Source organism: Ovis aries, chromosome 6 (genome assembly GCF_016772045.2).
Source record: "Ovis aries strain OAR_USU_Benz2616 breed Rambouillet chromosome 6, ARS-UI_Ramb_v3.0, whole genome shotgun sequence".
Classification (NCBI taxonomy): domain Eukaryota; kingdom Metazoa; phylum Chordata; class Mammalia; order Artiodactyla; family Bovidae; genus Ovis; species Ovis aries.
In genome coordinates this window covers 371,586-377,636 of record NC_056059.1, presented here as the reverse complement: position 1 = coordinate 377,636, position 6,051 = coordinate 371,586, and positions in this window count along the sequence as shown.

The following is a 6,051-nucleotide window of genomic DNA, read 5'->3' as shown; positions in this document are numbered from 1 at the left end:
AGGAAATGAGGCCACAGGCAGTTAAATAAAGTCAGAGAAAGACTGGGAATGGGAAATAACATCATCTACCTAAGCAATCAGGAATCAAAGAAGAAACACTCTTCGGAAGGGAGCTTCTAAATTAAGCAGTATTCTGTCTCCACCAGGATTAGTTTTAAATGTTCCCATCTATGGGCAGGAGCTAATCCCACCACAAAGAGAGAGATGGTTAACCAGAAATCAAGAGCAGATCCTTGTAATATTAACATCTACTTTCCTAGGATAGAGTGGAATTTTATTCAACAGAAAGTTAGATAATTAATATATAATAATGAAGATAACATAAAATTTCCTCCAAGTTTTGGAGAACAGTTACAGAATATATCTTTCCAGATTTGAATGGCAACCTAATTTCTATCTTTGTCAAGGTCAAAATCCATTAATAGCTATCCTAGTATTTGATCTAATTCCTGATTTTCTCTTTTTCCCCCCTATTTATCTTTTCTAGAAATTTTTTTCACATATTAATTTTCTTTATTCCTATAATCATTCCTGCTTCTCTCATAGCTCAGCTGGTGAAGAATCCACCTGCGATTTGATTTCTGGGTTGGGAAGTTCCTCTGGAGAAGGGATAAGCTATCCACTCCAGTATTCTTGGGCTTTCCTAGTGGCTCAGATATTAAGGAATCCACCTGCAATACAGGAGACCTGGGTTTGATCTTTGGGTTTGGAGGACCTGGAGGAAGACATGGCAATCCACCCAAGTATTCTTGCCAGGAGAACCCCATGGATAGAGGAGCCTGGCAGGCTACAGTCCATGGGGTCACAAAGAGTCAGACATGGGCACGACTGAGTGACTAAACACGTAATCACTTCTAGAGTCACTCTTGTTTTAAGTTCTCATTCTTTTTTTTTTTTTTAATATCTCATGATTTCCAAATTCAAGTCAACATGAATTCAATATTTCTAGGCTCCAGAGAACACATCAAAAAGAGAAAGGGAAAGTCTCTCCACTCAGGGAGTTTTATTTCTGCAGGAGTCCATGTGTCCTCAAGAAACTGTCAGACCAGGATGTTGGATGGCACACGATGGAGGCACTAAGTACTGTGGTTGTGAAAAGGCTATGATAATAGAGGACATTTTCCAGATTCCTAGAACAGAATTGAAATCATGTTTAGTTGGCAAGAATCAAGAAATGCTTATAGAGGAAATCTAGTGAATTTATAAAAAAATTAAATTAGATAAAGTTTAATGAGTAAACATTGAATTCAAGAGTACGAACCAAGTGTGATTCCTCATTTTATTCATATGTAGTACCTAGAGCCAGACTCTGGAATATGGCAATACTTTAAGGACACAACAAATATTTGTTGAACTGATCTTGAGTGATTGGATTAAACCCTGAACAACTAGTAGGATTTCAGTTAAGAAAAATTGGGATTAACAGAGCAAGTCTTTTCAAAGAAGAGAAACACATGGCATTAGCAAAAATAAATAAGAAAATATGAGCTGAGAGTAGCCTAATTTGGATGGTTAAAAGTGTTTACAGAAAAAGCCTATTTGAGAGTTTAATGTTATTTTATACAAAACACTTTGGTTTCAGGATTCAGGTGAAAGTGTGAGCCCCATACTGAGGACAAGGTAGCATAGAGTACAACAACCAGGCAGACTCTGTTTTAAGATATCTGACAAAATGAGCCTGAATAAGAAGCAGCCCAGGAGAGAGGCTGCAAGCTGGAGAGTACACTATCGTAAGGAGAGAGCTGCAGGAGCAAAAAGGGCGATGTGAGTGGAGGCGAAGGTAAGACAGATGGGGTAGAACTGCAAGACAAACGGGTACAGGATCAAAAACAGGAGGAAAAAGCACTGAGCTGGGTGAAGACAGGCCTCACCTTGGCTTTGCCATCAGCTATTTAATTTCAGCAAGTCACTTCTCTGAGTTTGTTCTCTTGTCTGTAAAATGGAGATGAAGCTCATCATATTATCATGTCTAAATAAGACATTTGTGAAATACCTGACATATAGAGCATACCACCATACAAAGTAAGTGTGTTTATATAGAATTATATACAGAATATATTTATTTATAGAAAATATGAATATTAAAAGTATATTGATTTCCTAGGGCTGCTGTAACAAAGTACCACAAACTGCTAATTTAAAACAACAAGAACTGCATTATCTCATCAATCCAGGGGGCAGAAGGCTAAAATCAAGTGTTAGCAGGGTTGATTTTTTCTTAGAGGATCAGAGATAGTCTTTCCTCTTTCTTAACTTCTGGTGGTTGCTGGCGATCTTGGGTATCTTGTGCTTGTAGCTGCCTAACTCCAACCTCCACCTCTGTTGTCATGTGGCATTCTCCCTGTTTGTCCTTGTATGTCCCCATGTTTCTCCTTTTCTCATAAGAATGCCAGTCATTTTGGATTGAGGGCCCAGTCTACCCCACTATGGTTGGGAAGGTCCCTTGGAGGAAGATGTGGGAAAATTAACAAGATGGCACCAGTCAGGCTTTCTAGCCCCATGCTCTCACGCTCTCTCACCCCGTGTCCTGTAAACAGTGACTCTGCACGGTTATGTAACAGCTGAGATCACTTATTGCACTGTGCAGGCATATCAGGAGGTACTCATTTGCTCACAGGCTACTTGGTGCGGTTCTTCTGTATGAGCTTCACCATGAAAGCCCTGGCTACTGCTGCACTGGGGCTACACTGGAGCAACATCATGGTTATGTTATATGAGGTTATGTTTTGGCTGTTATGGCTATGTTATGGTTATGTTATGTCTGCTGCTATGGCTGCTGCACCAGTCAGGAGAGAATAAATGCATCTGCAGTTCCTACAGCTCCTCACATTTTCTTCCAGCCTCTCAGCTTGCATCTTGCCCACCATGGGTTCAGTGAACAGTGTGCACAGTGAGATACAGCAAGACAGTTGGCACTGTGAGCAAGATCAGCAAGAAAGAGGCCATGAAACCCACTCCAGTATTCTTGCCTGGAGAATTCCCATGAACAGAGAAGCTTGGTGGGCTACAGTCCGTGGGGTCACAAAGAATCAGATACTATTGAAACGACTTAGCATGCACACACTACCCCATTATTACCTCATCTTTTATTACATCTACAAAGAATCCATTTCCAAATAAGGTCACTTTCTCAGGTTCCAGGCTGAAATGAATCTGGGGAGGGCACTCTTGAACCCAGCATAAAAAGTATATTTTAAACATACCCATATTTTTCCAATAGCTTCAATAGGCTATTATTATAAGAACTAGAATTTGGCTCTTAGAATGGAGGAGAACCAAATGATTAACAGTCTAGGTAAGGGAATTTGAATTCCACCTATTCTTCTTTCTGTTTATGTAGACTTAGAGGCTGTACTCTCTTTAGTAGTTGCTCTTCTCAGCAGATCAACAGGGAGCTGAGTGTTTGGGGAGGACCAAGAACAGTAATCTGTACAATGTGCTTGGCACAGTACTGGCCCAAAGGGATGGTGCTCACCTATCCACTCCAAGACCAACTTGTGCGATGTGTGTGTTTGTGGTGGGGATGGTGAGGTGGGGCACATGGAGGGGTCTGGTCTGCTCAAGTGAATGAGACGACTCCCTATTTCATCCAGCCACAAGCTAAATGAACTGCCTGCAGAGCCACTTGCACCTTTACAATTTACCCCTCTGCCACTAAGACTTCCCCAGGCTGGCTTGTTCAGTACAATCCTGAATGATTTGCACAGCTATTGACCCACATCCCACAGAAATGTTGGGTCACTTATCACTGTTCCATGTCTAGCATTTCAGTTTGCCCATCAGTTTTATACATAATATTGAAGTGAAAGTGAAAATTGTTTCATCGTATCCTACTCTTTGAGACCCCATGGACTGTACAGTCCATGGAATTCTCCAGGCCACAATACTGGAGTGGGTAGCCATTCCCTTCGCTAGGGGATCTTCCCAACCCAAGGATTGAACCCAGGTTTCCTGCATTGCAGGCAGATTCTTTACCAGCTGAGCCACAAGGGAAGCCCAAGAATACTGGAGTGGGTAGCCTATCCCTTCTCCTGCTGATCTTCCCATCCCAGGAATCGAACAAAGGTCTCCTGCATTGCAGGTGGATTCTTTGCCAACTGAGCTATGAGGGAAGCCTATGCATGATATTTTAATACTGTGAAAATCAACTGCTTCATCATCATCATCATCTTCTTCTTCTTCCTAAGTTATTTTTGGAAAGAATAATTTAAAATAGGCTTTGTAAATAGGTAATTATGTACATAAGTAATGCCTTAACTTTCATAAATGTGTAACACATTATCTTGCTAATCCTTTATAATTCTTTCAGGTGGAAAACAAGGATTTTTATCTCAGTTTAAAAAAATGAGAATGTTGATGTTCAAACTGGTTACATGACTTAAATACAGCAGTTTGCTGTATCCTGACTAGTGGAATATCTTCCACAGTACTTGTTTATATCCTAGGAGTTAACTGTGGGTCACCTGGTAATGAAACATAAAAATTTCAATCAGTATACACAGTTTGTGGTACTCACTATATTATCCATAAAGAAGGCTGACTACTATATCTTTGAGTAGACCTAAGACTTGGCCTGAAGTTACATTGTCAAAATCTATATTGACCTGTTGCTCGATACAACACTTAAATTTATATTTGCTTAATTTAACACTTTTTCCAGCTTGCAGTTTTCCAGTCTGTTGTGCTGAGAAGCTTGGGGGGAAGGGTTGGAGAATCCAAACAATATATTTGTTATTTATGAGGCAGTTTTATATCATGAATCCATACTCTTGTATTCAACTGATATTATAGAGTCATGTACAAATGCAGCACAGGTACATGGTGCCCTTTAACCCCATACTTTCAGTCTCCAGATGGGCAAATATTCTCAAAATGTTAAGAAAATGATTTTTAAAATTTCTGTATGTTCTTGCTTGTTGTGGTAAAGAATCCACCTGCCAATGAGGAGGCGCAAGGGACACAATTTTGATCCCTGGGTTGGGAAGATCTCCTGAAGGAAGAAATGGTGACCCACTCCAGTATCCTTGCCTGGAGTATTCCATGAGCAGAGGGAGCCTGGCGGGCTATAGTCCACAGGGCCATGAAGAGTCGGACATGACTGAGTGAGCACAAACATGCTTGTTGTGAAGTGCTTGCACAAGCAGGTAGGCAGGAATTCCTACAAACTGATGTTGAAAATGAGCAAATTATGCATTAACATCAAACTTCAGGAAACCCAAGGTTAAGTAGCAAGTGCCTGAATCTAGAAAAGTGAAATGCAACAAAATTCCTGGCAATTCATAATTTGCTTATGCTTTAATTTTGGTATTTGGGATCTACCTGTATTCAAGTGTATCTTCACTACCATTTCAGTTTGCTTTATCATAAGTACAGTCATTTTCATTTATAACAGCTATATACAACAGGCAATAAATAAAACTACAGGTGATCTTGGAGCATGTGTGAAAAAGATGACAGGAGATGCTTTTGTCTTCTGAGCTCATTTATAATTATTATGTCTGAAATATATCAGCTACCATATGTAAATCTTCACAGAATCCAGATTTCATGAGTTTATGGCTTGCCTGAACTTCCTTTTTTATTTATATTTTAAATTTTTTAAATTTTTATTTTTACTTTATTTTGCTTTACAATACTGTATTGTTTTTTTAAAACCCTGGGTGCACTGCAGATGAAAACTATCTGCATTACTTTAGAAACTGCACTTTATAGACTAAAAAAAAATCTGATTTATTTCAGAAGATTCTAAATTCTAGGAATGTTTATTGATGTAAACCCACATAGATTGAGATATTTTGAGACTTGGGGTAAACAGTCACCACTTTGCAATAGGTTTGGAAAAGATAAAGTATTTCGGCACTTGCTTTACCACAAAGCATTCGACGGTCTAAATTAGAGCTTCATAATGCTTTCTGAAAAGAAAAACCAACTTCCTGTCATTCCTCTGGGTTTCTGGGTATGGCACCAATGTGCACAACGCAAAGTGTAAACAGATGTAAACAGTGAGGGAGGAGGCCAAGCCAGTGTGCTATTCCACACACTCCCCACAGC